This window comes from Lactuca sativa, chromosome 9, assembly GCF_002870075.4.
Source record: "Lactuca sativa cultivar Salinas chromosome 9, Lsat_Salinas_v11, whole genome shotgun sequence".
NCBI classification, from domain to species: domain Eukaryota; kingdom Viridiplantae; phylum Streptophyta; class Magnoliopsida; order Asterales; family Asteraceae; genus Lactuca; species Lactuca sativa.
In genome coordinates, this window is record NC_056631.2 from 97854074 (window position 1) to 97879233 (window position 25160).

The window sequence follows — 25160 nt, forward strand, 5'->3', positions numbered from 1 at the left end:
AACTGGACACTTGCCAATATAGACAATCTTACCAAATAATACCTTCAAAATCCTACAAAGGTAGGCATGAGGAAGTTCTCATGGTTTGGTCCCTTTGAAACATTTCATAACCTTTCCTATTTATAGAAAAGGAAACACTCTTGTTTACTCTCACCATCGATGTGGAATGAAGACATTGTAATAAAACACCCTTTCTTTTTATTGAACATTATTTAACTTATTTATAATATTATTGTAAAGAAATTGAAAAGTCATGGGAATTTCAAATGAATGTGGTGAAAGGAAGTTAAAAAAGGGGGTTTCAAATGCATGAGATTCAAGAAAAAATGCTAGCTTTATAAGTATGTATGATATATATATATATATATATATATATATATATATATATATATATATATATAGAGAGAGAGAGAGAGAGAGAGAGAGAGTTAGGTTCAAATGTTTTCATTATCTATTGTGTGCATGTATGACTGATTTTGGACCAATCATTTCAGTTATTTTAAGAAATTAATTAATGCATATTAAATGTTGAAGATGTAATTAATACTCATTATATCTTCAACATGTAATATGCATTAATTACTTTCTTAAAATAACTAAAACGATTGGTCCAGAATCAATCATACATGCACACAATAGATAGTGAAAACAAAATAACCTAACCCTATATATATATATATATATATATATATATATATATATATATATATATATATTTAAATCAAACAATTACTAAAAACTAAAAGGTGCACTTGACATCTAATTGAAAGAGGATATACCTTCGTGAATAAACATATCTATCGGCATAACCAGTTTTCAGAGGAAGATCTTTGGCATCTCCCTCAATAATCTTGCACTCCTTCAATGGCACCATTTCCCTACATTTGTAAGTTGGTGAGGTGATTGATCCAAGATAGTCACATTTTTAGGATTAGCGTGTTTTACGATACCCAAAAGAAGTGAACGTAATGTTGGCCTCGACCAACATCCACCACTGAATTACAGCTAGTAAGATCAGCTGTGATTAATAGCCTAAGTTTAGCCCTTCTTTGAACTAATTTAAAAGTGGCCCATAAAAGCCACACCTTTTATCTCTGACTACTATGACAAAGGTTGCCTCTTCAAACGTCTTTTCTATCTGGTTCTTTCAATCCCCTTCAATTAAAAAAAAAAACTATATCAAGTGAATACCAATTCATAGAATCCTTAGTTAGCATCCAAATACTAAAATACTATTAGGGTTGGTAATCTACCAAATTAATAAAATCCTTGAAACTTCAATTTTGTGGAAATGCAAATAAAACAAAATGATTATGATCTAAGAAACACTAAGGTCTTGTTTTTTTTTCTATACAAACCTCTTCAAAGCTCTTACTGTTGCGGGGCGCAACACACGCGCAACACTTTTAGTCCCATAGTAGTTTGTTTTTCGGAAGTCTTCGGGACTTAAAACCTCTGCCCGTGCGCTTCTTGGGAAAGCACTTGTTGTACCTCTTCTCACCTCTTCCCACCCCTTCAAAAACCTAAAAACATTCAACCCCCAAAAAAACATACGGCCGCTTCCAGAAATTGAAACCCATTGCGGATCGTCTCTACCCATCGATCTCCACTTCATCGTCGCCCCACCTTGCAGTCGCCACAGCTCGCTGACGCCTCCTTCTCCTTCTTCGTCCAACAGTCGAACAAATAGGTGCGCATTTTTTTCTATCGATTCCTCTGAAATTGGCATTTGGATTCCTATGAAATCATAAATTAGTGCTGATTTCCTTTATTTCTGCATATATGTTGCTGAATCATCCATAAATTTCAGCTCTTTTTTCCTTCTTCCTCCAGCAGTCCACCGAATTCCTCATAGGTACATTTTTTTCTGTTTTCTATCATTTCCACCTGAAATTGGCAACTGGATTCGTTTTTAATCATAAATTGGTGCTGATTTCCTTTTTGTCTTCATATATGTTGTTGAATCAAAAATTGTTTCTTGTTTTTTTTTCTTTGTTGAAGATGATGTTGTTGAGTAAGAAATTCTTGTTGATTTTGTTTTTTTATGCAAGTTTATTGTTGAATTGTCATTGTTGCTGTAAGGTCACCTATTATGTGGTGAAATATCATAAATTTTGCTTAAATGTTTGTAGAATACGCTAAAATCTTTGTTGAATTGTTTGTTTTTCAACTATAATAGTGATAGTTTACTGTTGAATGGTCACAAATATATGTTGAAATATCATAAATTTTGATTAAATGTTTGCTGAATATGCTAAAACAATTGATGAACATGCTAAAATCTTTGCTTATATGTTTCTTTTGATTCATGATACATTCTTGTCGAATGTCATCAATTTAAGTTTGGTTGTATGAACTTTATTGCAAGACTATTTTGGTTGTATGAAATTTATTTCAATGTTTTAAGACTACAATTATTAATTTTTTTTGTGTTTAAAAACCATTTTCGGTTTATTAAATTAGTTTATATTAAATTTTTAATGTTTGCAGTAGTCTGCAGATGTTAACAAAAACAAACACGCTTCTTATTACAGTCTGCAGCCGTTTGGTCTACCTCTTCTGCTCCAGAGGTTTGCAGAGGTGGTCCGCAGACTTTTTAAATTTTTTCTTTAGAAAAACAAACGGTACCTAATTAAAAATAGAGTAAACCAAGTCAATACTTGTACTTAGTAGCCAAGAACAAAAAAACCTAATTTTCTAAATAACAACATGCACAAACGAACGTTAATAAACTAATCAACCAGAAATCGTTATAAGAAAAAAAAAAGCACAAAATAAAAACAATGCGTTTCTGATGCTTCGTTTTCAATCTCAAACTCAAGGATAGCTTCCACAACAAATGTGTTTCGATCCAAAAGTGAAAGCCAATGTGTTGAATTTGATCGTTTGAGAGAGAGAGAGAGAGGGCGATGGTGGTATGGGCATAGTCGAAGGGACAGGCTTCGCTGGAAGTAAGATAGAAAAAAAGAGGACGAATTTGCAAGTGAGAGATGAAGTAAATAGGAATATCGGCATCGATTCCTAGATTCCATCGGTGGGTTTTATTGTCACACCCCGAAAATCAAAGGCGGAAACATTTCCGGGGTGGACTCCAAGTTGTGTATCAAATCCAATGTACATAGTAATCACAGTAAACAACCATTACATTATATATATATATATATATATATATATATATATATATATATATATATATATGAAAGTTTACATTTGGTTCAAAAGTAAATTGTACAAAAGTTATACATATATCATATGAACAAAAAGAGACGAGTCTTCCACGCACTCCGTCTTCACCAAAAGAGATCACTGGGTACCTGTCTAACTCGGACCTGAGAATAAAAGCAGTTTGAAAATCAGCATAAAGCTGGTGAGTTCATAAGCGGTTTTGTTTTATGAAAATGTATCGGTTTCCTTTAGTTTTCCGAAAAGGTTTGGTATCCAAGAAAATCCCATATTTTCTTATGTTTATCAGTTTAGTTATCTTTCGTTACAGTTCAGTTACACGTTATATGTTAACCCCAAGAAAATCTCATATTTTCCTAAACGCAAGAATTACTGAATAAAACAGAGTATAGTTTATTACACAAAACTATATATTGAGGATCATGGGATTACTATCCCGAATTAGATATGAAATACCATAATATACACGAAATGTAGATAGAAAGTAGTTTGAAAACCCTGGGACTAACATCCCGAACTAGTTACAAGATAGTTTGATATATTATGAAATATAGATTGAAAACTATGGGACTACTATCCCGAACTAGATATGAGATTGTTTGATAAAACCATGGGATCACTATCCCAAACTAGATATAATATTGTTTGATAAAACCATGGGATCACTATCCCGAACTAGATATAAGATAGTTGGATAAAGTTATGGGATTATCATCCCGTAGAAGATATAGTTTCAAAACCATGGGATTACTATCCCGTACAAGATATAGATTGAAATCATGGGACTATCATCCCGTACTAGATATAAGGTACATGCATACTGAAAACCATGGGAATACATGATGTACTGGATAGATGTGTACCAAGCTCTAAGGGCATCCGAAATCTGAAGGTTGTAGAATCGATTTCTACAAAGATCTCGAAGGGTCTGATGTGAGATTAAACTAGACGTTCGAAAGAAACTCCCAGGAATCCTTCGGGAAATACATTTAGAGGAAAGAGCTGCTAACTTCCTGTTTCTCAATGATCACAAAAACGAGGGATGTGTGGTAATTCATATCGGGGAAACTTTTGAGTTCTAAGGCATAGAATGATACGAAGGTTTGATGTCGAAGATTACGAGAACCGGGTCGAGAAAAGATCTAGACGAGCGACCCTTTCGAAACCAAGGATAACAACATGAATGAAACTCGGTCATTTCATGTTAACATAGCATCAAAGTATTTTTGTAGAAAGTTTCCCTCTTTTTAATTCGAATGGAACAGAATAGTCCTCCGGACTGAGGATTCAATCTATAGGTACGAAGTTAGTGTTATCTATCTCACTGGTTAGTCATCTCGACGGTACACATTTCGATTACATACGAAGGATTGAGTTTAGAAAATGTTCGAATAGATAGATAACAGGTTTCCCTTTTTTGCACTAAAATCGAAAAGAGTTGCAGGTATAAGAATTATCAAAGAGAAGTATACCTGCGGCGACAAAGGGATCAGTGGTTGTAGCTGTCTTAGGGCAATTCCTTTTGATGTCCCCAGCTTCACCACAATTATAGCATGCCTGACTGATTCCTGCTCCAGATGATTGGTTTGTTGATTTGGCTGGTTTTCTGTAAGTTCGAGCAAGGTGGCCCTTATTGCCACAGTTATCGCAGATCCTTTCGCGACATGGGCCAGGAATGCGGTGGTGGTAATTGCACTTACCACACCAAGGAAGGGTACCAGTATATCCACTGGTGGGAGTTTGGGCTGTGGAACCGACTGCTGAAACAGTAACAGGGGCAGTAGCAGCATGGACTGCTACCGTTTGCTATTTCTTAGAAGACCCTTGCATACTCGGGGCCTTCCGCTTGTTCCAAGATTTCTTTTTGCTTTCGCCTCCACTAGTAACTGGATCGGGGGTGGTATCCTCCTCATCAGAGTTGTGTTCGTGATCGATCAAGATTTTCGCAAGACATTTAGCACTGTCATATGTGTCTGGCTTTGCAGCCAAGACATTCCCTTTTGTTGGCTGGGTCAACCCCCAGATGAACCTCTCAATCTTTTTACTCTCCGGGGTAACCATTCCCGGACAGAGTAACGCCAGATCATCAAATCTTGAAGTATAAGCAGCTATGTCGGAACCCTTCATCTTAAGGTTCCAGAGTTTGTGTTCTAGCTTCTGGAGTTCGCCCCGAGGGCAATATTTTGCGAGGAGAAGCTCCTTTATAGCTTCCCAACCCATAGCATTCGCTACAGGTAAAGTTAAAGATTTGACTCGGGCGTTCCACCAAGTCAGAGCTTTGTCTAGGAAGGTGCAGGCGGTAAACTTGACTCTATCAGACTCCGAACAGGCGCATATTTCAAAGATTGATTCGATTTTCTCGAACCATCGGGTTAAAGCAATGACACCCCCTGTGCCATCGAAGAATGCCGGTTTTGCATTCATGAAGTCTTTATAGGAACCCCCTTTTTGGTGTCCCTGGCTATCTTCTGGGTTTTGGGTTCCACCCCCTGAACCACTAGGGTTCAGTTGAGGTAGGAGAGTTGATATGGTGGCAGAAATGGTTGCCTGAAGTGTTTCCAAATCGATTTGAATAGGAGGTGGTGGTGGTGGAAGATTGCTATTGTTCTTTGAGCTGGGTCTCTTTCTTGGAGGCATCTTGATCTAAAAAGATTAGGAAAGAGAGGATCATAAGTCCTCTGAATTGAATCAAGAGATAAGAACCAGAGGATATCTCTTCAAGACAGATATAGCATCATACAAAGTGATAAAGCAGGAAGGAGTTATCAAGACAGAACATTTTATCACTAGAGGATTGATCAAGGAATAACGCGTATACGAGGATTTCTACAAAGGATCGGCTCGAGAAATACTCCCATAGTATTTCATGGTTCGCTGCAGCGACGATTTGTTGTTTGGGGATATTGGGTAAGTTTTAGGCATGTTGCGTACCACAGTCACTCCCAAGCACATGTTGGCCGTGTCTCGAATGAATATAGTTGGCCAGGCTATATTGATCCTAGACACGACTACATAACTGCCCAGATTTATCCGCAGCGTACAACACCCATTTACTTATGTTTTGTTATACTTGTAGTTACGGATTTCGACGGTTCGGTATACTTGTATACTTTTGAAAATACTTATAGTTTAAAGATACTTTTAATTCAGAGCATAGAGGCCCTTTATTGTTTATAGTTTTATACCATGTAAGGTTTGGTATACTCTGTTCACTATAAACAAGGGCTCTGATACCAATCTGTCACACCCTGAAAATCAAAGGCGGAAACATTTCTGGGGTGGACTCCAAGTTGTGTATCAAATCCAATATACATAGTAATCACAGTAAACAACCATTACATTATATATATATATATATATATATATATATATATATATATATATATATATATATATATATATATATATATATATATATATGAAAGTTTACATTTGGTTCAAAAGTAAATTGTACAAAAGTTATACATATATCATATGAACAAAACGAGATGAGTCTTCCGCGCACTCCGTCTTCACCAAAAGAGATCACCGGATACCTGTCTAACTCGGACCTGAGAATACAAGCAGTTTGAAAATCAGCATAAAGCTGGTGAGTTCATAAGCGGTTTTGTTTTATGAAAATGTATTGGTTTCCTTTAGTTTTCCGAAAAGGTTTGGTATCCAAGAAAATCCCATATTTTCTTATGTTTATCAGTTTAGTTATCTTTCGTTACAGTTCAGTTACACGTTATATGTTAACCCCAGGAAAATCCCATATTTTCCTAAACGCAAGATTTACTGAATAAAACAGAGTATAGTTTAATACACAAAACTATATATTGAGGATCATGGGATTACTATCCTGAATTAGATATGAAATACCATAATATACACGAAATGTAGATAGAAAGTAGTTTGAAAACCCTGGGACTAACATCCCGAACTAGCTACAAGATAGTTTGATATATTATGAAATATAGATTGAAAACCATGGGACTACTATCCCGAACTAGATATGAGATTGTTTGATAAAACCATGGGATCACTATCCCGAACTAGATATAAGATTGTTTGATAAAACCATGGGATCACTATCCCGAACTAGATATAAGATAGTTGGATAAAGTCATGGGATTATCATCCCGTAGAAGATATAGTTTCAAAACCCTGGGATTACTATCCCGTACAAGATATAGATTGAAATCATGGGACTATCATCCTGTACTAGATATAAGGTACATGCATACTGAAAACCATGGGAATACATCCCGCACTAGATACAAGTTCGATAAACTGAAAACCATGGGACTACCATCCCGAACTAGATATAGATTCTAAAACCAAAGCTGTGAATAAATTTATATTAATACATATTGTGAGTCGGGTAACCATGTTGATACGACAACGAGACCTCCTTGATGTTAGTCAGACGTCGGACGATATCCCGAATTTGTCACCCCAGGCGTGCCCGCCTAACTGTAGCTAGCAATTAAGGTGTGGGATTGTCAGTCCCGAATAGATCTATTCACAAATTCCTCGCTCTCCCTCCAGGAGACTCTGGTTACACTTCCGGGGAGGATTTACTGATCATCCATAAAGGGTAGTGACTACTCACAAACTAGTACTAAACTATTCACAGTATTCTCATACGATATTAAACATACAAAGATTATGAAACATGATACAGTGAAAATAGATGCATACGATGAAATTATCTGGCAATACATTCAAATGATACAGAGATAAACTGAATCAGACATAGTTTATCTAATAACTTTATACAGATATCAGTACATGATATAAAGAGAAATATAGAACCCTAAATTATTCCCATAATAATTTGATTAGTTTGGTTATTTTCTTAACTAAAATCCATTTAGTTGAAATTGATAAATCATTCCTTATGCTCAGCATAATACATAAGGAGTAAAAGTGTTTATAAATTTGCCAGATATTATTTGAAACATATCAATGTTATGATTTGAAAACAGTTACAGTTTGCTTGTATTCCCCCTGAAAACATTGAAAAACACGGAAAAGGGCGTAGGGGTATGAACTCACCGAACGAGAAATGTGACGATTTGGATGCTAAGTGTTGGTCTGGGGCTTGCAAACACACGAGGTACCTAAGTATAATGTAAAGATACACATTTGTATCTAATTAAGACTTAGATTGATTCTTTGATAGGGACAATTGCTTCCAGTCGTGAAAACACCCCGATACAAGTGTTTGGAGGGACCCGGGTGACATTTAGGGACACATATAGTTAGGATATTGAATTGGGACTTCAAAGGAACACTCCTTAGGGAGTTTACGGCCATAATGACCCTCTCCCCATGAGTTTACGGCCGTAAACTCATGGTGGGGTGAGTTATGGCACAAAATGGCTTCAAACACTTAGGGAATAATTTCTAGGTTTGGTTTAGGGGCTTGGAATAATTTTTAAACACCAAATAAACCCATTTAAGGGAGTTTACGGCCCAAGATAGGACTCATGGCCGTAAACTCCTATAAACCTATGAAAAATTGTGTTTTTGGATTCCAAACAAATCACATGTGATTGCTAAAATTATTCCTAGGCCTTTCATGCATTTCCTTGAAATTTTGGAGGAGTTTTTGGAGTTTACGGCCTATGAGACCCCCTCATGGCCGTAAACTCTCTTATAGAGTGATTCCATGTGTTTTAAAGCCAAAAACTTGTTTGTAACACTTCTAAAAATTATTCTAAGGCTTTAGGGGTGTTAAAGTGGCATTTCTAACACCTTTAGAGGAGTTTACATCTTAAAATGAAGGGTTTACGGCCCAAGCATAAGTCTTGGCTGTAAACTCTCAAAAATCCTTCAAATAATGTGATTTAAGTGTCCCAAAGCTAAAACCAATTATCCTAAAATTCATATCTAAGCCTTATTAGTGTTTTGGAAGAGTTTAAGGTCATAAAAACCCCATATATATGAGTTTACGGCCCAAGCATGTACCTTGGCCGTAAACTCCTTCAAATCCATCAAAATCCATGTTTTAAATGTTCTAAGTCCATTCCATGAAGTCATTAAGCCATATCTAAGTCCCAAAATTGTTTAGGAGGGGTTTAAAGGCATAAAATCCCACTTATTATGAGTTTACGGCCTAAGCTCCTTCCAGGGCCGTAAACTCATATACAAGGTTTAAAATCATGATTAAATCTCTAATTTGAAGGTCAAAGATGCTATACAATGAATTTAAGAAGGTACCTTAAAGATTTGAGGCCTTAAAATTGAGTTTTGGACCCTTAAACTTGAATTTAGGAGAGAGGTTAGAGAGAGAGTAGTGAGAGAAAGAAAAAGCTTCAAATGATAGCTTGAATATGTTTAAATAGGTCCTAAGTTCGGGACACGGTAGAATTCTACCCGATACCGACGTTAAACGGGGCTTTACGTCGCACCCGATTAAGTTTCCGTCACTCGGCGGGGACGTTTCTAAGCTTTTTGAAATAAACATTTTTGGGCTAGTTTCATGAGTTCCTAAGGGTTTGGACACTCATTGGATCATAATAAACATATAAATTTAATTAACTAAACCCAAAACGACATCGGAACGTTTCGATATACGGCGAGTTATACGGGTAGAATGGGTTTTCGGCAACGGAAAACTTCGGGTTGTTACATTTATAGAAGAGGGAAGCATTGGGATACAAACATGAAGGATGGGGGAAGCGGTGGGATACATGTGTTGAATCAACCTCACCTGAAAAGTGATGGAGAGAACAGGTGTGATGCTGGAGCCGGCTTTCTCTTTCGGGCAGATGTAACCTTTAAAGACCGCTTCGCTTACAGACATATGCAATTTTATTTGGTGTCGTTCTGCGTCCTCCGTCGCATCCTTTTGATTACATAAAAAAACCAACTTTAGTGATGAAACAAACGTTAAAATGTAATAGAGACGATGGTTGGAAAGTTGGGAAACGACGAAAACAAAGGAGACCCAATAGAAAGTCAAGAGAGAAAAGAAGGAAACGGTGGTGAGAAGCATATTTCTATGAGCGATGTAGTGGGGTGAACACGGAGGAGATAGGCGGTGGAATATGTCACACCCCTAAACCGAAATGGCGGAAACGTTCGGGGGGGGGGGGGGGGGGGGGGGGGGCGGAGGACGTCATGTGTAGTATCATAACAATTGAATAATAGTAATCAAAGCAACAAAAACTATTTAATTAATAGCATTATGTTTACATTGCATTTGAATCATACATAATTGTCACCAAAAGTAAATAATAATTAAAGACTCGAAGCTAATATGCTCCATCTTCTTGAACCCGGTGCGTGAACCTGTCTACTAGTGTCCTGAGAATACAAGTAGGTTTTGAAAGAGTATCAACATAAAGCTGGTGAGTTCATAAGCATTTTGTTTTGGAAAAACTGTTCTTTGTTCTTTCGAAAAGTACGTTATGTTCCTCTAGAAAACCTTACATTTTCTGATACAGTAAATGTTAAATAAAAACGATTTCTGCTGGTTCTTCCCGCGAGTACTTAGTGTATACAAATCATATACAATCCAAAACAAACAATTGATTGTGTGGTTCTGCCCCAAGCCCACAACCAAACAAGGAACAGGGAATGAGGCGGAGACCACACATTCCACATGTTGTCAGATTCTCATGTACGTAATCCTGATGTATTCACTAGGTACTTACAAAGTTAGTTGTATTGATCCTTTGATATCTATTGCTATTGTTCCTCAAGAAAATCCAGTATTTTCTTATGTAAAGTATGATTAACCCATTCCTTATATGACTTAAGAGTTCATACTAGTTATGTATAAACCATTATCGGATAGACAGTTAATTGGGTGGATCTGTCCTAAACCCACAACCAAACAAGGAACACGGAATGAGGCAGAAACCACACACTCCACAGTCTATCAGGTATTCTTCATACATAATGGGGATGCATAAGCTAAGGATTCATGGAATTAATAATGAATGTTTGTTAGTTCAATAATGTACCAACTATTTGTAAAGTACCGATGTTTACCCCGGGAAAATCCTATATTTTCCCTAAGTGTATGTTTTTGAACTCTCTGTTCCAAATCATGGTATGCAAGTATCTATCATACTTATGTTGTTTAAGCATTGTTCTGTTTGGAAATCTTCGTATGAAAACTTTTGTACAGTAGTCTTATTACATAAATAAAACTAGATGATAACGTGTTGTTAATACCCTCCTGTGATCACTTAGTACATACGAGTTATAGAATTCTAAATCGAACAAAAAGTCGAATGGGTGATTCTGCCCTAAGCCACAACCAAAGAAGGAGCAGGAAATAAGGCGGAAATCACACAACCCACTGCAAGTCGGATGTTAATTTTATACTACCCTAATATACATACTAAGTAATCACATAGTTACTAACCGGGTTGACTGTTTGTTAGGTATATTATTACGTGAACGAGTCGTTGTTTGACTTGTGGATTCTTATAACCATGTTATGGACGATCAACATTGTGACGTACTCGGACGTCATGAAAATGATGTTTGTCACCCCAGGCATGCTTGCCTAACTGTAGTTAGCAGTTCAGGTGCAGGATTGTCACTCCCGTATAGATCTATACACAAACTCACGCTCTCCCTCCATGAGACTCTGGTTACAAGGCATCTCACACTGTAGTTCTCTCAACGAATTCACTAATAATACTATGAAAACCCTTTTTGTTATTAACATGAATTCCTATAAAATAATATCTTTTATTTTATAATTCCTAAGTTCATTTCCTTTTTGTTCTGAAAACTTGTGTTGGCAATGTTTGTATTCTAACATGTTTTTTAAGCTGATTTCAAGTCTAGTAGTAATGATGTCTACCATGGTTAGTAGGTTTTATGCTCAATGTTTGTTAAAGATAGAAAAATATAATAAACCAAATCATATTTTTAGACACAAGATTACTTGTACTATACTTGTATTCCCCCCCCCCCCTCTGAAAACATTAAAAACTTGGAAAATATAGGGGTATGAACTCACCTTGAGTGAGTGGTTTGTATGAAGGTCGAAATGCGATGTTGAGTTTCAAGTGAAGCCTCTAACACAATTGGATCCTATTTAACATGTAATGACACATATATGATTCAAATTAGGGTATTTCACGACTAGACATGATAGGAAACCACCCTAAGGACTACGAAACACTTGAACTAAGTGTTAAAACCATATGTGATTGAGTGAGGGAGGTGTACGGCCGCCCTAAGGGTGTATACAGCCATGGGTGTATGGATCATGAGTGTACGGTCGTACACTCATGAAGAGGGGTGTTTTTGAAGTGATTTCAAGGTCCTAACTAGCATCCAAGAAGTGCTATAGGTCCCATGCTTAGTTGTATTGCAAGTTTGAGGCCAAAAATGATCATCAAAGTGGGTGTACGACCCTAAGGTGTGTGTGTGTCCGTACAAAGGGGTGTGCGGTCGTACAGAGGGGTGTGTGACCGTAGACTCTTCATGTCCATGCCCAAGTTGTCGACTTTTAGGTGCATCAAGGCCAAGATCATGCCCAACGAGAGATAGGGGCCAAACTCTCACTTTGGAGAGCCTTTAAGGTGTGTACGGCCACCCGTATGAAGGTATGCGGCCGTACACCTTTAAGGGATGAAGAAAAACGTTGAAACATGAAGAATCAAGAGGTCTTTCATGCTAAGGGATGAATTACTTATGTTTTTGAAGCCTTTGGAGGGTTCTTGGTTGAAGAATCTAGAAAGAGAAAGTAGTGGTGTGCAGCCAAGGGAAGAAAGGAATGAAAGAAGGGGGTTTACTCATATATATAGGGGTGGGTGACCCACCACCCTGAGTGTGTGGTCACGGGGTGGGTGTGCGGCCACACACCGATGTGTACGGCTGTACACTCCTCCCAAGAGGGTGTATGACCCGATTTTGCTACTTTATGACTTGATAGTTCATCCCTAATCTCAACATTAGTTTTACACAAGCTTAGAACACTTAAACGAACCCTCAAACGGTGTTAAAAGGTTATAGAATCGAGTTTAACATTGATAGAAGTGACCAATTGTTACAAGATAGAAGTTTCGGGTTGTCACAGAATATGTTGTGATGAATCGACGTCGATGTCCATGGTGTCGTTAAGAAGGTAACTGACGTGGCATCCAGTGAACCCTATGAATTTGATTTTGGTATTATATTCAATGAGATACAGTCTTTCAAAGTTGAGCTATCAAAGCTGAAAATTTTCAGCTTTTCAGCAACATTTTTAAAATTTTGTAATTTGTGAAAATTTTTAAACAACCATAACTCATTCGTTTAAGTCAGATTGACATGCGGTTTGTTCCAACCTTTAATTTATACTTTGTAGACGAAATTAGACTATATTTTTTTTATTTTGGTATTATATTCAATGAGTTACAGTCTTTCAAGGTTGAGTTATCAAAGCTAAAAAAATTTCAGCTTTTCAACAAAATTTTTAAAATTTTGTAATATGTGAAATTTTTTAAACAACCATAACTCATTCGTTTTAAGGCGGATTGACCTGTGGTTTTTTCCAACATTTAGTTTATAGTTTGTAGATTAATTTACACAATAATTTTTTTTTTGGTATTGTATTTAGTGAGTTACAATCCTTCAAAGTTGAGTTATTAAAGCTGAAATATTTCTACTTTTTAACTATTATTTTAGACTATAATTCTGAATTTTCAGTAACTTTGACAGATAAATCATATGAAATGGATCTTGGTGAACTTGATTTATATGTTAGTTTCTTTTATTTGGAAAATTAATTTTGCAAGTTATAATATTATAAAATCAAGGTAGATTAGTTATGCATGAAACGTAAACGTAATCATTTTTACAAGTTGTATTGTATCAAACCAAATAACATATTTGTTTTAACGAGTTCTATCAAACCTAAAAACTTATTTTAACAAATTGTACTCTATGCAATTAAAGTTGTGCCGGTCCAAATGGGTCCAAGAACCGGAAAACTCTGACCTGGACCCGAAGCCGGACACGAACATGCACACGACTCATCCGGTCCGGTCCACGATCGACAATATTCTCCATAACCGGTCTGGTCCGGTTCAGTCCAAAAGCTCACCCCTAATATCACCCATTTAAGTGTCGCTAGGGGACTTGCTACTGATGTATCGCTAGGGAGGTAGTGAGAAGAGAGACGGGAAAGGTTGGCTGTGATTGGCTATAGTTATTTTCTTTTTCTTTTTCTTTTTTAAATTCAAAACAAAATCTAGTAAATTCCTCTCACTACCACTCTCTACATTTTCCAACCTAAACACGTTAAACTTACGTGGCAATATAAAAACCTATGTAGCAATAAAAAAATCTTACATCACAACGTGCTAAGAGTGTTACCGCTCCCTATAGCCTAATAAATTCAAATTCTCATTGAGTTTCACATATATCATTTTTCTGGGAACTTTAGGTTAAATGTTTTTCTTACTTGTCATTTTTATATATTTTTCCGTTTTTATTCAAATTTCACCTATTAAATAGTAACAAATATTAATTAATTTTATTAATATCTTAATTAATGTATAATTCTTGTTTCTATTAACAGATTAATTAATGTAAATACTTCCTTCCATTTATGAATTTTTAGTATTTAATTTTAATTTTATTAGTAAAGATTAATTAAGACAAAATTAAATAAATGGTCCTTGTGGTTTATCAAAAGTCACAAATTCGGTCTTTGTTTAAAAAAATTAGCGAGCATGGTTCTTGTGGTTTCCAAAACTTGCATGAATGGCCCATTTTGCTCACAACGTTACTTTTGGGCTTTTTAGATAGGAGGGACTATGTTTGTAACCATAGATAAACCATAGGGACCATTCATATATTTTTGTCTATATTTTATGTTTATGAGTATGTAAAAATTTCACCCATTTTCTTTTTAAAATGTTACATTGACCATCTTCACCTTGAACTTTATAAAATATTGTTTTCACCTTCTATTTTCTAAAGTATCGTGCATGTTTACCCTATGTGGTATATATATAATTTGATTTTGTTTAATAACTTTCGTTCGTTGACGAAAAAAACTTTTTGTCACAACCAGCAGGATAGGGCTAAGATTTATATCTTGTACAAGATAACTTCTTTGTGCAACCTTGTAACACTACGTTTAGTATAAATCAAACTTCAATACTATTTAAGTTATACATCCAAAAATTATGATTCAAGGTGAAACCCCCTTGTATAAGCCCAAAACCAAATCTGATAAACTAAGACTACTCAACTTTGGGCCTTAGTCCAAGTTTTCTCGGCCCAAAACCACTATTTGGGCCAAGACACACTTATTAGGCCCTAATGGACCGATAACCTTTCCAATTGGTCTTTTGGGCCAAAAATCATCATTTGGATTTTCCTATTGGGTCGTAAGACCCTTATTCGGCCGTGAAAACTATTATTAGAACATAATGGGCCTTCTAGTAGGCCGAAAACCCCCTAATGGGCCCTTTTGGGCCGAAATCTTTCACATTGAATCTCATTGGGCCAAAAACCATTCTTTGGGACCCGAATGAGCCAAAAATCTCTATTGGGCCCTCTTACTAAACCGAAAATCTTTATTTGGCCAAATCCATTTATTTTGGGCCTATTATTGGACCGAAATCCTTCTTGGGCCCGAACCAAGCCTAAAAACGCATATAATCCGAAAACCCTTAATGGACCTAAGGTGTTTTCGGCTACTCTTTAAAAACCAAAGCCCATTTTCCTTCTTCCTTCCTATGTCCGATTGAAAATAAAAAATAATAATAATAAAAAAAAGATAAAATGGGGATAAAACGTGTGACACCTCAATAATATACTAAATACAACCAAGTGTTTACCTTGCGTGCATCTAGGCAATGTATGTTTTTCCAACATACATCAAAGCCCCTTTTCTCTCCCCTCTCCTCTTGATTCGGCCTAAGCCATCCCTTTCCCCACAATTCATTTCAAATTTCACACTCACTTCTCATTTCCTCTCAAACCTTCAACATTTTTCTCATCTTCTTTCTCTAATATTTATGGGTGTGTGTGTGGAAGTCTTCTTTAAGCTTCACAAACTTGGTAAGTTTTTGGTAAACTCTATTGTTTTGTTCCAAATTTACACTAACAATCCTTCCTCAAACAACTCAATTTTCGTGTATATGCTCTTAGAACACCATAACTTCAAGAATCTCCTCAAGGAAGCAAGCTAGAACCAAAAAGCCCTTCTCCATCTTCCTTTACATTTCGAAAAAGCCCCAAGGTGAGATTCATAACACACTTTTTTGAGTTTACAATCTTTGGGGGGGGGGGGGGGGGATACAAGCCAAAATCTTGTTTAAGTCCTTGAATATTTGCTTGCATGTGTATGTTTTATATGTTTATGTGTGTTGAAATGTTGTGATCCCATGCTAAAAATCCATGAACTCGAGATTTGTACAAGTCTCAAGTTGTTGGAAACAAATTTATCTTGTGTAGCTCACATGTTTTGTTGTTATGTTAAAAGTGTTTTATGATAAAATCACCATTATATCAAGGAAAATGAAAAAACAAATTTTTGGTCATGAAAGCTTAAAAAATGGAAAAATATGGAACTTTACACTTAAAATGGTAAATTTTTGGAATATATAAATTTTTACCAAAACATTTGTAAAAATGGGTTATTTGTGATAATTTTGGCAAAAAAAGGTCATTTATGACAATTTTGGTAATCATTTATGACAATTTTGGTAAAAATGGGTCATTTGTGACAATTTTGGTAAAAACGGGCCATTATGACAACTATGGTAAAACTAGATCATTTATGACATTTTTGGTAAAAATGGATCATTTATGATAATTATGGTAAAAACGTTATAAATATATTAATTCCAACTTTGAATACTTATAAGAAGGGTTTATAGATAAATAAACCACAATGGTGAACTAAACCTACTTTTATGGCATAAAAGTTGCATGTCATAATCTGCCTATCATCAAGGCTTTTAAACACTCCTGGTGAACTGTGTAAACTTACAACATGAATTATTGCGTGTCATAACTTATTGTGTAAACTTATAACCAGAGTCTCCTGGAGGGAGAGCAAGATATTGTGTATAGATCTATACGAGGTTGACACCTCCACACCTGAGTTGTTCACTAAAACTAGACAGGTCAGTCTAGGGTGAAAATTTTCTTATTAGAAACCGGCGCCTGAAGAACATCAAGATAGACGCTCTAGTCACATTATTATGGTTGTAACGACTCATATAGAGAATAACAATATTATATTAAAATTTACGCGAAATTTACACTGTACTCATTTTATAAAGTACAAAACTAGGTGTCGTCTAATTTGTAACTAATTTCACCACTATTGTCTTAGGGTTTTAAGACCACAACTTTTCTTATAAAAAAAACTATAGGATTATTTGGGAACACTCTTTATGTAATTTCAAACAAGGGAAAACAAAAGAACATGCATGCAATTATACATGATTTGGAACGAGACTCTCAAACTATTTTTATAGAAAATATTGCATTTTATGGAGTTTTACAAACTATTACAAAGTTTTCTTAAAAATATGCTTATAAACTCACCAGCATTCTATATTGACGCTTTTCAAAACGACTTGTATTCTCATGGACTCAGTCAGCAGGTTTTAGGCCACGGACTTTGGATAATTGTCGTATTTTTGAATTATCATACATTATGTTATTTTTGGATGTATTTTCATGAACAAATTCAAAGTTGTAAACAGTACATGTTGGTATCTTTAATGTATGACGATGGTTGCCATGTTTCATTCATATTCAATTGTTATGATATTACAAGATGAAGTCGCCCGCCCCCAGACGTTTCCGTCGTCCCAGTACGGGGGTGTGGCTGATTGGTATCAGAGCATTGTTTATTGTGAACTAGCATATATAACCATACAAGATATGCAACTATAAATACAATGGGACTAAAATACTCTGAACAAAAACAAAATATATGCAGGTGTGCACATATTAGGAGTGGTATCATAATAAGGAAACAATCAAAAGTATTTAGAAGAGTTGGACATCATGGCTAAACCTAGGCAGTTATGTAATCGTATTGGGGATAAATATAGTCTAATCAACTATATTTATTCAAAATATGACCAACATGTGTTTAGGAGTAATCGGGGTAGACAGCGAATCTAAAACTTACCAACCTTATACCCAAAGTTTTAAAGAAACAAACATAAAACATTAATATACTATAGGAGTATTTTAGCACTATGTGTGATCTTCATGCATTTCTCGTATCTTCTTTATGCTTATATATTCTCGTGCAGACTCTATGGCTGGTTTCCACCATCCCGGTGACCCATTTCCCCCAAATCAAGGAAATGGTGGATAGATAGAGGAAGACCCAAAAGTGGAGCCTATGGAAGACCTGGAAGAGGGAGAATTTGACGAGGAGGTCAATGAGGAGGAAGACGAGGAAGAGGATGACTCGGATGCAGATTCTGAAGTCATTGACCCACCCTACATGGCTAGGGTACCCGCACATCGGATGGGCCCCAATGGCCCTATGCCCCCATGGGCCCACGATATATGGAGGTGGAGGTGGAGCAGGCATCAGGGACAGTATCCACCGTTTGGCATGGAGCAAAGATTTTACGACCTTAGCCATGGAGAGCCAGCAGACTGAGCTCTTCCTGTTATGGCCATACGGACCAAGGATATTGGCAATCAGGCCCAAGCGACTGCTGATCAGATGAACGAGATAAGGGCAGCGGTGGAACGTGCGGAGAGGCAGACCTAGGACATAGTGAGGGAATATCATGAGTGGCAGTCCACATTAGAGGCAAGGATACGAGTCACCGAGCGCCAGCTAGCCAGACTCCAGGGCGCTTCTACTTTGCTGTCAGCACCACCAGATACCCCTCGACGTGAGTAGGACCCATCCTACTCACCACTGCTATTGATGGGACTTCCTTTTCTTTTACTTTATGTATGTAGGACTGACCCTACGATTAGGTGATCCAACTACTCGCAGGGTCGTCATGTTGTCAGGCTTTATTCTCTATGTACTGCAGACCTCTTACAAGGTCAATTTTCATGCCTTATGTATTAAAATGCTATCATTTAATGAAACGATTGCGTTTTTTATTGTGATGGTGTTATCTACTATGTTCTCTCTTTTCATTTATATTTGATATAATGCAGTTCAATTATAAGTACACTCGAACCACCGTAACCGCTAAAATAAGGGGGTTTCCATAAAATCATCATCATTCCTGTCTAATAGAAGGAAATGCCTGGAAGATATATTCGCAAAAACACTACGACACCACCACCGTCGCTGCCTCCATCGGAGATAAACTCTGCTGCTTTGCAAGCGACAGTCTTAGTTGCAGTTACTGCAACATTAGCACACATCAACCAGGGCACAAACGGAGGTGGTAACGGGAATGGGGCAGGAAGCTCCAACCATGGGCACCAAAGAACATGCACCTACAAGGAATTAACCAATGTAAAACTGAAGTCATTCAACGGAAGTGGATGGGTAATAGCTCTCACCTGGTGGAACAAAAAGACCAAGTCTGTTTTCGAGATTTGCGGGTGTCAAGATGAAAGCAAAGTAAGATTTGCAGCTTGCACGTTTGTTGATAGGTCTCTTTCATACTGGAACGGCCACATCAAAGCCTTAACTCTCCCAGTCGCAAATGCTATGTCATGGAAAGATCTCAAAACGATGATGCTAGATGAGTACTGTCCCTGAAGCAAAGTGCAGAAACACAAGTAAGAACTGTGGAATCTTACCTTGCAGAACACCGACATTGAAGGATAGGTAGCCCGGTTTAGCGAGCTGACACTCTTATGCCCAGGAATGATAACTTCTAAAAGCAAAAAGGTTGAATGCTTTATTTGGGGGTTAGCTCCTCCAACTCAGGGGAACATGATTGTTGCTAACCCCTCGACCTTCGACAGTGCCAAACGCCTGGCACAAAAGTTGTACAACCACGAGGATGGAAAGGGAGAAAAGACTTCCGGGGCTGAAACAAAGAAGGAGGATAACAACAAGAACAACTGAGGAAACAAAAGAAAAGGGTGACAGACTCAAGAATAATCTAAGAAGCAGTAAACTATAGCAGTCTACGCTGCTACTACTGAGACCGCACCAACACTAGTTGCACCAACATCAACTACACAAACCTATAAGGTCATATGTTGGCACTCTACCAAAAAACCAATAAATGCAATTTCCACCACAACGGCGCATGCCGAGACTTACAGTGCACCAATTGCAATCGAGAAGGGCACACTGCCCGACATAGTACATCTCAGCCACAACAAAACAACCAACCCAATAATCTCGGGGCCAGTCGAGCATGTTACGGGTTGGGGGAGACTGGCCATTTTAATCGAAACTATCCCAAAGCCAACAATCAAGGTGCAGGGGGATCAGGAAGAGTCCTAACAATGGGACAAAGGGGAGGTTGTGCAGGATCCGGCCGTATTCACTGGTACGTTTCCCCTCAACAACATCTATGCATGCATTTTGTTCGATAGTGAGGCGGAACGAAGTTTTGTGAGCCATGAGTTTAATCACTTACTAAATCAAAGTCCCCAAAAGTTAAATGAAGCCTTCACGGTGGAAATGGCTAATGGGAAAACTGAAACAACAAACGACATTTTCATAGGGTGCACATTAACATTAAATAATCACTCATTTCAAATCAACTTGATGCAAGTTAATATTAGAAGATTTGATGTGATCATCGGTATGGATTGGATAAGCCCCCACCATGCTGATATTATGTGCCACGAGAAAACCATTCGCCTTCACCTGCCCACCAACGAAACACTAATTATCTACGGTAATAAATCCGATGCAAACCTCCGTCGTATCTCGTGCATCAAGGCACAAAAGTGCCAGCATAAAAAGAACCATGCCTTTCTAGCCCACGTAGTGAATAAATAGAAAGAGAGGAAGAACATCAAGGATATCCCGGAGGTATGTAATTTTACAGACATATTTCCTGAACACCTCCCGAGAATATCCCCCGAGCGACAAGTCGAGTTTTGAATCGACCTAGTACCCGGAGCCACGCCAATTACCAAGTCGTCGTATAGATTAGCCCTTACAGAAATGCAAGAGCTATCTGGCCAGTTGAGTGAACTGTTAGACAAAGGATTCATAAGACCGAGCTTCTCTCGTTGGGGAGCTCTGATTTTTTTTGTCAAAAAGAAAGATGGTTCCTTCCGAATGTGTATCGATTACCTGGAACTCAGCAAGCTCATCGTCAAAAATCGACACCCTCTTCCTGTTGGATTAGGTGTCTAAGCCCATAACTATAGTTGGTATGTACTTGAATTGATAATGGCAATGTCCTTTTGGGTTGCCTTCAAACTTGGCAATTGAATAGGATAGTTGTTGGAGAGAGAAGAATGATTTATTAATTTATTACTTGGCTAATAAATTAATTTGAAATCAAGATAAATGATTTATCAATGTATTATGGATATGATATATTAATTAGAAATCATAAAGATAAATGATTTATCAATGTATTATGGATATGATATATTAATTAGAAATCATATCTTTTAATTAATATTTAATCAGGAATTAATTTGGAATTAATTTTAGGATTAAAGGAATTAATTGAAACTGCAAGGACTAAAGGTGACAATGTTCAAAAGTTGAGCATTGAAGCATTCTAGAACCTCCCTTATAGGTGGGGAACAAAATCTAGAGTTTCCTAGGGTTTCCTTGGGCTCTAAGGGTGCCTTGGAAGCCTTAGGGAGGAAGTTAAGGGATTAGGGTTATCTAAGATACACCTGCCTTATTCTAAACCTTCCTAATCACCTATATAAACCCCTATAGTGTTGGATTTCGTCCAATGCACTCCAAGAAAGGCTTAGAGCCGAATTTTCACTTCCCTTCTCTCTCTCTCTCTCTCTCTCTCTCTCTCTCTTTCTCTCTCCATAGTAATCCTCGGTTGCTAGGTTTGTTTGTGAGCCACTAGAGGCGCAACACTTGTGGCGCTTGCTACCAAAGTTCAAGATCTTCAAGGATTTGATTGTTATTACAATATAAAAATAAATGTATGTATCCTAACCCTAATTATATGTTAATTTCAAAATTTACATGTGCCTCCTAGGGTTTCTAGTTTTTGTCTTCAATGCTTGTATGTCTAATAGTGAAAACATAGATCCTCAAATTAGGGTTGCATGAACACATAGGATTGTTTGCTATGTATAAAACCCAACAGTGGTATCAGAGCTTCTGGTTGTTTTTTTTCAATTAGATTTGATACGAAAGTATGAATTTGACAAATTAGGGTTTATAGCAAATAAACCCTAGGTCTTGGATTTTCGAAATTAGGGTTTCAAAATCCTAGTTTTTGAAATTTGTTAAGGTTTCTTGAACCCGTTTCCTTTGGCCCCATATTTTCTATTTTAGGGTTGGTAAACCCTAGGGTTTTCAAAAGTACCTTCCTCCCCAATATTAGATTTCAAAATTTTAGGGATTACGATTATGTTATCTTTGGTAATTATCTTATTAATTGTTTAAATGGATAATTAAAGATTTTGAAATATCCCTTCCCAATTTTTCGAAATCTTGGGGATAAAGGGATTAGGTTAAATTAATTATTTAATTTAATGGATAATCCTTTAAGATTTAATAATTTAAGTTAATTGTTTAATTTTGGATAATTATCAAATCAAAGTTTTAATATTTAAGATTTTAAAATTAAAAGGTATTAATTTTTCGAAAATTTTAAATTTTATTAAAAAACCTAGTATTTTGAAATGTTTAAAATGCTCCCTTATACTATATAAAATTAAAAGTCTAATATTATATATGTATGAGTAAAGAGTCAGTCTTACCGTTAGTAGGCCTCATTCACAAAGTTAGTCTATAAGGGGTGTTTAAGGAAGTGGCTTATAAAATGACCGTCATTGGGTATCCACTCTTACCCACCGCACTCTTGACTAGTAGAGGGTCGTTAGCTGAATGGGTAGGATAGGACACAACCTTCCATTATAAGTATTATGAAATACGAAGTAACTAAACACTTTTAGAAATTCCCAAATCTTAGTTACTTTAGGAAAAATGTGGAATTTGTGCTAATCCATGAAATTGCACATTATACCTTGTTGATCATTAGTGGAGCGTGTGCGGTTAACCAATACATTAATATGGGACCAATGAAGGATGTCAATGGATTTCTTGTATGATTATCATTGATCAATGGAGCGTGTGTGGTTAACCGGTACATTGATTGGGTGGTAATCGACATCGAGAGTACCAAGCTAATTTGCATGGTTATCCACACCTTGTTTGTGATCCTCGGTAAACATGCCTTTGAAAAGTTCAATGAATCTCAAAAGATCTAGGAGTTTCAAAACATTTAAAACCTAATTTTCTTTCATTTTTCATGGTGCAAATTGGTAAATCGTCATTTACCTACCTTAAAATATTTTGCAATTGGATTACGGCATCCCTCTTCCTAATTACAGAATATTGTGTTGGATCCTAGCCTTGATATTTCATTTGGGTGTTATATCAAGGATTCTTATCAACTAACTTGAATTTCCTCCCGTTTTGTAGATGTCAAATGACTATGGTCTTCCCGAATCTTTTGGAAAAAGCTTTCCACATGAAGGTGATGTTCCACGATTGGATCGTGGAAATGGAAATCATGCTTCACTTCCTCCACCTCCTCCAATTATTCTCCTTAACCCACGTGTTCGAAGACTTAAAAAGTTCAAGCTCACTCAATCCCTATTGGCAAGTAAACACGAAAATGGCAAGTCTATGTATGCACACGTCTTGGAGATGAAGTCACACATTGACAAGTTGGGAATGTTGGGTGTCATTGTCTCAAGGAAGTTGGCTGTTGACTTGGTTCTGCAATCACTTTCCCAAATCATATAGTGAGTTCATTAGAGAGTACTATATGATGGAGTATGACGTGACCCTCATTGATCTTACCTATTTGCTTATTGTTGCTAAATTAGCAATGATTTGGCGTACTGGTCAAGAAAATTTGTTGGGAAGATCAGGCTCCCAAACCTCCACGGAAATTGACAATGGCAACATGGGAAGTCCAGAAAAGTCTTCTCTTCCTAATGGAAAGGTATTGGCCATGGTCAAACCATTTGACCGGATGGTAAAGAGAAAGGCTGAATTTGAGATTTTCCCATGTGTTGTTCCAAAAGAGTCCATTGTTTCTACTGCCAAGAGAAGTGACATTCGATGCGAAGCTCTCGTACACACACGAGTTGGAGATATGTTTTTGGAGGATCCTGGATTGTGTCATAAATAATTTTTGAACATGTGTTTTGATAACTTGATATTAATGGGATTTTTGTGATTGTGCTAATGAGACTTATGTGAATATAAAATGAAATTTTTGTTTGAAAATTTATGGTGTTACAAGTTGGTATCAGAGCCTTGGTTTCAGGGATTCAAATATATCTTCGGGTGTGTCTGGACTCAAACTGAGGAATTGAGAAAAAAAATTCAAAATAAATAAGTTTTTCTAAAAATTGAGGAAGAGTTTTAAGAGAAAACGAGTTGGAGCAGTGTGTACAATCAGCCAGAGCCCGAACGGTGATTTCCCAAAATGCCCTTACTTATATCTTTTATGAGATATTTATGAGATATTAGTGACGCATGCTAGATGATAGGGTAGGTATTTCATGTTAGGGCTAGAGTTGCCTGATTTGTGATGCCTTAGCCTAAGAGTTGTTGTTATCTGATACTTGCCTTGAGTATATGCTGAGTAGGAGTAATTAACAGGAATCACTTAGAGAGGGTTCAGAGTTGAGGGATAATCTAGGAAGAGATACCTATATGAGCTTATGAGAGTTCTACTAAGAGGGTAGTCTTTTATTCGTGAGAGATAGAGTACTTGTGAACTGGGATCCTAGGAAGAGGACTTGGGGTGACTATAGGTTGGTGTGGAAGGTAGTATTAGGCTAGTACTACTGAAAGCATTGGATCTGTATGCAACCCAAGTAAGAATCCTTAGGATTCTAAGGAACAAGTTGGGATGGGGGATCGAGTGTGAGCATGC